Consider the following 10,226-nt stretch of genomic DNA (forward strand, 5'->3'; position numbering starts at 1 on the left):
GAACCAAAGGCGACATGAGGAAAAACTTTTTTACTCAGCGAGTGGTTAGGGTCTGGAATGCACTGCCTGAAAGGGTGGTGGAGGCAGATTAAATCACGGCTTTCAAAAGGGAATTGGATAAGTACCTGAAGGAATTTTTTTACCAGGGCTACGGGGAAAGGGCGGGGAGTGTGATTAACTGAAGTGCTCTTGCAGAGAGCAAGCATGGGCTCGATGGGCCAAATGGTCTCCTTCTGTGCTGTAACCATTCTATGATTCTATGTGAGAGGTCAAAAACTGAATCTATTTGGTTAGATTTAAGGAACAATAGAGGAGTTATTATGCTACTGGGTGTAAACTATAGGCCACCAAACAGTGGGAAGGAGATAGAGAAGCAAGTTTGCAGGCAAATTACAGAAAGATACAGGAACAGCCGTGTATTAATAATGGAGGATTTCAGTTATCCTAATATAGACTGGGATAGTAACAGTGTAAAGGGCACAGAGGGGGAGAAATCCCTGAAATGTGTACAAGAGCACTTTCTTCAACACTGTTTCCAGCCCAATGAGGAACGAAGCAGTGCTGGATCTAGTTCTGGGGAATGAAATGGGGCAAGTGGAGCATGTTTCAGTGGGGGAGCATTTGAGGAACACTGATCACAATGTCATCAGGTTTAGAAGAGTTACAGAAAAGAACAAGGAACAATCAAGCATAAAAATACTTAACGGGCAGCACGGTGGCATAGTGGTTAGCACTGTTGCCTCACAGCGCCAGAGACCCGGGTTCGAATCCGGCCTCGGGCGACTGTCTGTGTGAAGTTTGCACATTCTCCCCGTGTTTGCGTGGGTTTCCTCCGGGTGCTCCGGTTTCCTCCCACAGTCCAAAGATGTGCGGGTTAGGTTGATTGGCTATGATAAATTGACCCTTAGTGTTAGGGGGATTAAATACGTGCGGTTACAGGGATAGGGTGGGATATGTGTTGGTGTAGGGGTTACGGGGATTGGGTGGGATATGTGTCGGTGCAGGCTCGATGGGCCGAAATGGCCTCTATCTGCACTGTGGGGTTTCTGTGATTCTGTGATTAACCAGAGGAGGGCTAACTTAAACGAGTTAAAAAGGGATTTGGCCCAGGTGGATTGGAATCAAAAATTGGTAGGCAAAACAGTAATTGAACAATGGGAGGCCTTCAACCAGGACGTAGTTCGAGTACAGAGTAGACACATTCCCACAAGGGGGAAAGGAGGGGCCTCCAAAGCTAGAGCTCCCTCGATGACAAAAGATATAAAGAGGTTAAAATGAGACCGAAAATGAAGCTTATGACAGAATACAGTAGAGAAACAAGCTGAATACAGAAAGTACAGAGGGGATTTAAAAGGGAATAAGAGGGGCAAAGAGAGAGTATGAGACTAGATTAGTGTCGTGAGGGAAAACTTTTTTACGCAGCGAGTGGTTAGGATCTGGAATGCACGGCCTGAAAGGGTGGTGGAGGCAGATTCAATCTCGGCTTTCAAAAGGGAATTGGATAAATACCTGAAGTAAAGAAATGTGCAGGGTTACGGGGAAAGGGCGGGGAGTGGGACTAGCTGAGGTGATCTTGCAGAGAGCCGGCATGGGCTCGAGGGGCCGAATGGTCTCCTTCTGTGCTGTAACCATTCTATGATTCTATAAAATATTAGAAAGTTTGTTCCACAGAAGCACGGGGTTTATCAGCTTTTATTGATGAATTAAAAAAGTCTCTATTAAAACCTGAGCCAGTGTGTTGTAAGACAAAGAGCCTTGAGTCCAATAAGGGGAATAAAGGCCCACAGCCACCCCTGGCCCCGGGCCCTGAACAAGGGACTGGAGAAACTCGCTGCCCTGCGGATCAGACAATCAGGCGGCGCTAGTCCCGCCCCTCGGGCTCCCCGATTGGCTGGAGGACCCGCTGCCGGCTCGCTCCTCCAGGCCCGCCCCGCTCGCTCCCTATTGGTCGGAAGCTCCCGTCAATCAGGCCGTGGGCCCAGGTCACGTGTCCCTCACCGACTTTACCCAGAAAGCCTCACGCGGTTGCCGGGCGGAGCTGCAGGTTGGCGGGAGCGGGGTCGGGAGATTAATAAACTGCGGGTAGGCCGCGCCGCAGGGTTTATAAAGTTGAAGAACGGCCTCAGGCCCGAATGAGATCCAGCGGCCCGGTCTGTGTTCCACCAGACGGCAGCGGTGAAGCTTTTTCTCGGTGACAGGCCCTGGTTACGCGCCGCCATGTGCAGACTCTTGGCTGCCAATCAACCATCAGCCAGAAGAGGTCGCTGGTGAGACCAGTGAAGAAAGAAAGACTTACATTTATATAGCGCCTTTCACCACCACCGGACGTTCCAAAGTGCTGTATCGACAATTAAGTACTTTTGAAGTGCAGTCACTGTTGTAATGTGGGAAACGCAGCAGCCAATTAGCGCACAGCAAGCTCCCACAAATAGCAATCTGATAATGACCAGATTATCTATGTTTTTTGTTATGTTGATTAAGGGATAAACACATTGGCTCGGACACCAGGGATAACTCCCCTGCTCTTATTCAAAATAGTGCCATAGGATCGTTGATGTCCACCTGAGAGAGCAGATGGGGCCTCGGTTTAATGTCTCCTCCAAAAGACGGCACCTCCGACAATGCCGCACTTCCTCAGCACTGCACTGGAGTGCCAGCCTAGATTTTTGTGTTCTAGTCTCTGGAGTGGGACTTGAACCCACAATTTTCTGACAGTAGTCGGACCTTAGACCCGCAACGAAAGCATCTCGGATCAGTCCCTCCGTGTGTGCTGCGGCTGATACTTCTTTGCAATCGCAGCCTCGGCCGAGTATCCGTAGTGCCCGTAGGAAGGCCTCCACCGATTCCCCGGGCTGCTGTCTGCGGGATCTTAAGAGGTGCCTGGCATAGACCGTATTTACCGGGCGTGCGTATTGCCCTTTTAGCAGATCGATAGCCGCCGCGTAGGTCGTCGCGTCCTGGATTATTGTATAAACTTGGTGGCTCACCTTTGAGGCCAGGATTTCCAACTTGTTTTCGGCCAGGGTCACAGTTGAGGCTTGCAGGTAGGCCTCGAAGCAACGCAGCCTATGCGCGAATTTGGTAGCCGAACCCGCTTCTTGGGGGTCTAGGTCCAGGCATGTTGGTCTGAGGGCTCGCAGCAGCTCCTGCTGCTCAGCGTTTGGTGCAGCAGCCTGCTGCTCAGCGTTTGTTGTCGACATTTTGTTTTTGCTAATAAAATTGATGCGCTATCAATTACTCATAAAAGACGGAGAGTTAGGAGAGTAACTAAAGGCTTTTATTAGCAAAGAACAGAGCATGTCTCTCGTAGTTGACTGGGTTCCAAGAAGGCCGGGGGCTGCAGAGCGGTCACCTTTATACCTGGGCCTGTGGGTGGAGCCAGGGGCGGAGCCAGCAGAGACATGCTGAGGCATGCATAGGTACAACAGTGTGCAACAACAACAACAACAATAACCGTGGTTTACCACAACACTAAAGAACAAGCAGTTCTGACGAAAGGTCATCGACCTGAAAGGTTAACTCTGTTTCCGTCTCCACAGATGCTGCCTGACCTGCTGAGTATTTCCAGCATTTTCTGTTTTTATTAATGAAACGAGGGAGTGATTGCTGACAGGAAGAATGTTGGGTCATCCTACGCATGCGCACCTCCCTGGCGGCTGAGGCGAAACACCGACTCGCCCCCCACCTGAGCCGCGCACGCGTACCAGATGTTGCGGCTCCGCATGCGCGCCGGATGTTCCAACCGTGGAGTTTTGTGTGCTGAGCATGCGCGTTGCGGACCGATCGGGATGGGCGATTGTGGAGCAGGAGGGAGAGCGCGGGGGCCATGAGGCGCATGCACGGGACTCAGCGCCAACAGAGCACTTTCTGGAGCGCGGGGTCTTGTGGGTATTACAGCTGCCATTACTGCTGATCCTTTCAACCAACCTGTGCAGGAGCTGGAGCCTGAAAATCAGCTTCACTGCCCCTAGGTTCGGAAAGGGGAAAATTAAACAAGTTTGCCCCTGATCCTTTTCTGAACTCATTTTACAGGGTTATAGAAGTGGAGCAGTTACAGGCGGGAAGCTCAGACCAAACATCACGTCAACATCTGACAGAGTCGCTCGATTCATCAGGACCTGAATATCATCGGGCTTTGCACATGGAAGGAGAAAGCAGCGATCGCAGCGATGACAAACCGCACACGTGTTCGGTGTGTGGTTGCGTATTCAGCCGATCGCCTGACCTGGCGAGACATGTGCACCGTCACACCAGGGAGAAACCAGGTAAAGGTGGGGACGGCGGGAAGGGATTCAGTTCCCCGTCTGCAATAGAAGTTCAATGGCGCAGTCACACCAGGGACAGTCCGTTCACCTGCTTCGTGTGTGGAAAGGGATTTGTTTGTTCATTCCACCTGCAAACACACCAGAGAGTTCACACTGGGGAGAGCCCATTCACCTGCTCCGAGTGTGAGAAGGGATTCACTCAGACATCCAACCTGCTGTTACACCAGCGAGTTCACACTGACGAGAGATCCTTTAAATGTTCTGACTGTGGGAAAAGCTTTAAAAGCCCCCAGGATCTGAAGAGACACCAGCGAGTTCACACTGATGAGAGGCCGTTTAACTGTCCTGACTGTGGGAAGAGCTTTAAAAGCTCCGGGGATCTGAAGCAACACTGGCTTGTTCACACTGATGAGAGACTATTTAACTGTTCTGACTGTGGGAAGAGCTTTAAAAGCCCCGCCGATCTGAAGGGACACCAGCAAGTTCACACTAACGAGAGACCCTTTAAATGTTCTGAGTGTGGGAAGAGCTTTAAAATCCCCCGGCAGCTCAAGCAACAGCAGCGAGTTCACACTAACGAGAGACCCTTTAACTGTTCTGAATGTGGGAAGAGTTTTCAAAGCTCCGGGGAGCTGAAGAGACACCAACGCCCACACACTGGTGAGAGGCCATTCACCTGCTCCATGTGTGGGAAGGGATTCACTCATTCATCCAACCTGCTGAGACACCAGCACCTCCACATTGGGGAGAGGCCGTTCACCTGCTCCGTATGTGGGAAGGGATTCATTCAGTTATCCAACCTGCAGACACACCAGCGAGTTCACACTGGGGAGAGACCGTTCACCTACTCGATGTGTGGGAAGGGATTCACTCAGCCCTCCAACCTGCAGAGACACCAGCGCCTCCACACTGGGGAGATGATATTCATCTGCCCCGAATGTGGGAAGGGATTAACTGAATCATCCACCCTGCAGACACACCAGCGAGTTCACACTGATGAGAGACCATTTAAATGTTCTGACTGTGGGAAGAGCTTTAAAAGCTCCGGGGATCTGAAGAGACACCAGCGAGTTCACACTGGGGAGAGACCGTTTCAGTGTTCTGACTGTGGGAAGAGCTTTCAAAGCTCCAGGGAGCTGAAGAGACACCAGCGAGTTCACACTGACGAGAGACCCTTTAAATGTTCTGACTGTGGGAAGAGCTTTAAAAGCTCGAAGAGCCTTAAGAGTCACCAGGGTCTTCACACTGCTCATAGAATCTAACAGCACAGAAGGAGGTGATTCAGTCCATCGTGTCTGTGCCGGCTCTTTGAAAGAGCTGTCCAATTTAGTCCTGTGGTAAACCACTGTTTGTATTCCACTGTGTACATGCCTGGACATGCCTCGGCTGACTCCTCCCACAAGTCCTAGTATAAAGGTGACTGCTCCCCAGCCCTTTGTATTTCTGGACCGGTCGACCACTCGAGGCAGACCTTCATTCTTTTGTTAATAAAAGCCTTTAGTTACTCTCTTAACTCTCAGTCTTTTATGAGTAATTGATAGCGCATCAATTTTATTAACAAAATTTTTATAATGGAGAAGATCCTCACGCCAGCATGCCTGGACTTAGATCATCAGGAGGCGGACTCATCCACCAAGTTTACTCACTGGCTTAAGTGTTTCGAAAAATTCCTGACCGCCTCCGCAGCAATCAAATCGGACGAGGACAAACTGGATGTCCTGACCTCCAAAGTGAACCACCGAGTGTACTCGGTCATCCAAGACGCGACCTTGTACGCGGACGCTATCAAGCTCCTCAAGGACCAGTACACGCGCCCAGTGAATGAAGTGTACGCCAGGCACCTTCTGGGGAGTCGTAAACAACAACCTGGGGAATCGACCGTGGAATACCTTCAGGCACTGTCTGTGCTTGGCCGGGCCTGTGGTTGTAAGGATGTAAAGGCCGCCGTGTACACAGAGGAACTTATCCGGGACGCTTTTGTAGCGGGCCACAGATCCAATTACACCCGACAGCGACTGTTGGAGCAGAGTGACCTCCGGGTGCTCCGGTTTCCTCCCACAGTCCAAAGATGTGCAGGTTAGGTTGATTGGCTATGATAAAATTGACCCTTAGTGTTAGGGGGATTAAATACGTGGGGTTACGGGGATCGGGTGGGATATGTGTCGGTGCAGGCTCGATGGGCCGAAATGGCCTCTATCTGCACTGTGGGGTTTCTGTGATTCTGTGATTCTGTGACCTCAACAAGGCCTCTGAACTCGCACTATCATTGGATGCAGCCTACCGGGGCATGGATGCCTACTCCTCTGCACCGTGGACGCCGCGGGGAATGACAGCCTGGGACACGGTAGGACCGCCTCATAGCGCCGTGCCACCCCAGCCACACCCCAGCAACGGCCCAACTACCGCAGCAGTGTCCCAAGGCCAGACAGCAGTGCCCCAAGGCCAGAAATGCTACTTCTGTGGCCAGGCAAAACACCCCAGAGTGCGCTGCCCAGCGAAAAACGCGATCTGTTCGGGCTGCGGGAAGAAGGGACACTACGCTAACGTCTGCAGGGCCAAAGCCACCCCGAACCCCAGCAGCGCCGCGTGTGGGCCATGCGGGCCGCCATCTTGGGCCTCCCCAGCCATGTGCGAACCACCGGTACAGCAGCCATTTTGGACGCCTCCAGCCACATGGGGATCATGGACGCCGCCATCTTGGATGACAGCCGGAACGCAGCAGGCCCCCAACACCGCCTCATCTGATACCCGCAGTGACACACCGACCCCTACGCTGGCATCCGTTACACTGGACCAAGTGAGACCGCACCAGCTGGCCAGTTCCACAATGGACATTAAGGTAAATGGCCACGATACAATCTGCCTTTTTGACTCTGGGAGCACGGAGAGCTTCATCCACCCCGACACAGTGCGGCGTTGCTCTCTCCCAGTCCTGCCTGCGCACCAGCGGATTTCTATGGCCTCCGAGTCCCAGTCGGCGGACATCGGCGGCTACTGCGTGGTGACACTCGTAGTAGACGGGACCGTGTACGATCATTTTAAACTTCTGGTCCTGCCCGACCTCTGCGCTGCCGTCCTGCTGGGGTTAGATTTTCAGTGCCACCTTAAAAGTGTTACGATGGCGTACGGTGGACCCCTACCCCCACTCACAGTCCGCAGCCAGCAGCTCCCAAATTGCCCGCCGCGCACCAGGTGCAACCTCTCCACACTCAGAGTCCCACCCCCCCCCACTGTTTGCTAACCTCACCCCCGACTGTAAGCCCATCGCCACAAAGAGCAGGCGATACAGTGCCGGGGACAGGGTTTTCATTAAAACCGAAGTGGAGCGGCTCCTGAAGGAAGGGATTATTGAGGGCAGCACCAGCCCCTGGCGAGCCCAGGTTGTGGTTGTTAAGACCGGCGAGAAGCAGCGCCTGGTCATCGACTACAGCCAGACAATAAATCGCTACACCCTGCTGGACGCCTACCCACTTCCCCGCATAGCTGATATGGTCAACCAGATCGCGCAGTACCGCGTCTTCTCGACCATTGACCTGAAATCAGCGTACCACCAGCTCCCTATCCGCCCTGAGGACCGCCAGTATACTGGCTTTGAGGCAAACGGCCGCCTCTACTACTTCCTTAGGGTTCCCTTTGGCGTCACCAACGGGGTCTCCGTCTTCCAAAGGGAGATGGACCGGATGGTAGATCAAAATGCGTTGCAGGCCACTTTCCCATATCTGGACAATGTGACCATCTGCGGCCGTGACTTGCAGGACCATGACGCAAACCTCGAAAAATTCCTCCGCACCGCCCAACTCCTGAACCTGACATATAACAAGGAGAAGTGCATATTCCGCACAAACCGCCTCGCCATCCTTGGCTGTGTTGTGGAACACGGAGTCATCGGCCCCGACCCCGACCGGATGCGTCCCCTTATGGAACTCCCACTGCCCCACTGCCTCAAGGCCCTGAAGAGGTGCCTAGGGTTTTTCTCCTATTATGCCCAGTGGGTCCCCTACTATGCGGACAAGGCCCATCCGCTGATCAAGTCCACCTCTTTTCCCTTGACGGCAGAGGCCCGCTTAGCCTTCCACCGTATCAAGGAAGACATTGCCAAAGCCACCATGCACGCAGTGGACGAATCCATCCCCTTCCAGGTGGAAAGCGACGCGTCCGACTTTGCCCTGGCCGCTACCCTCAATCAGGCGGGGAGACCCGTGGCCTTCTTTTCACGAACCCTCCAAGGCCCGGAGACCAGACACTCCGCTGTTGAGAAGGAGGCCCAGGCGATTGTGGAGGCTGTGCGTCATTGGAGGCACTACCTGGCCCCTTCGAGCGCCTGAGCGTTGATTTTAAAGGGCCTCTCCCCTCCTCCGACCGCAATGTGTACTTCCTCAATATTATTGATGAGTACTCCCGTTTCCCGTTCGCCATCCCCTGCCCGGACATGACCAGTGCCACGGTCATTAAATGTCTGAACGACCTCTTCACCCTGTTCGGTTTCCCCAGCTATATCCACAACGACCGGGGCTCATCGTTTATGAGCGACGAACTCCGTCAGTACCTGCTAACTAGGGGTATTGCCACAAGCAGGACCACCAGTTACAACCCCCGGGGGAACGGACAGGTGGAAAGAGAAAATGCGACAGTTTGGAAGGCCGCCCTGCTAGCCTTAAAGTCTAGGGGCCTTCCAACCTCCCGCTGGCAGGATGTGCTCCCCGATGCGCTCCACTCTATTCGGTCACTGCTCTGCACTGCCACTAACGCCACCCCTCATGAGAAAATGTTTGTCTTCCCAAGGAAGTCCACATCGGGGACATCGCTACCGCCATGGCTGACGTTCCCAGGGCCGGTCCTACTGAGAAGGCACGTGAGGACCCATAAAACGGACCCCCTGGTCGAGAGGGTCGACCTCCTCCACGCCAACCCACAGTATGCTTACATTGCATACCCAGACGGGCGGGAGGACACAGTCTCCATAAGAGACCTTGCACCCTCGGGGGCCGCAGTAACCCACTACTCACTACCATCACCCCCCACGATCCGACATCCAGCCCCAGCAGACGGCAGGCCTGGGCCCCGCAACCCGCTCGACATCTACGAGGACGACACGCCTGTGCCACAGCCCACGCAGGACTCGACGCCGGAAGCTCCACTACCCCTGCCGTCGCCACGCCGATCACAGCGGCAGACAAGACCTCCGGAGAGACTCCAATACACTAACTTTTAATACACTTCACCCCGCCGGACTCAATTTTAAACAAGGGGTGAATGTGGTAAACCACTGTTTGTATTCCACTGTGTACATGCCTGGACATGCCTCGGCTGACTCCTCCCACAAGTCCTAGTATAAAGGTGACTGCTCCCCAGCCCTTTGTATTTCTGGACCGGTCGACCACTCGAGGCAGACCTTCATTCTTTTGTTAATAAAAGCCTTTAGTTACTCTCTTAACTCTCAGTCTTTTATGAGTAATTGATAACGCATCAAGTCCCAAACCCCAGCTTTATCCCCAGAACTCTGTAAACTAGTCCTCTTCAAGTACACGTCCAATTACCGCTTGAAAGTTACTGTGGAACCTGATTCCAGCATCCTTTCAGCTGGTGCGTTCCAGATCTTAACAACCCTCTGTGTGAAAACAATTTTCCTCATTTCCCTCTAGTTTATTTAGCAACTATTTTAAATCTGTGACCTTTGGTTACCGACGCACTTGCCAGAGTGAACAATTTCTCCCTACTTGCTCGATCAAAACCCCTCATCATTTTGAACACCTCTATTAGCTCTCTTAACCTTCTCTGCTCTAAGGGGAACAATCCCAGCTTCTCCAATCTCTCCACATAACTGAAGTCCCTCATCCCTGGTACCATCCTGGTCAACCTCCTCTGCACCCTCTCCAAGGACTTGACATCCTTCCTAAAGTGTGGTGCCCAGAACTGTACACAAGACTCCAGCTGAGGCCAAAACCCTGCAGCTGTACAAAA

The sequence above is a fragment of the Somniosus microcephalus genome, chromosome 4 (genome assembly GCF_052327205.1).
Source record: "Somniosus microcephalus isolate GS21.2 chromosome 4, FLI_Smic_1.0, whole genome shotgun sequence".
NCBI lineage: Eukaryota > Metazoa > Chordata > Chondrichthyes > Squaliformes > Somniosidae > Somniosus > Somniosus microcephalus.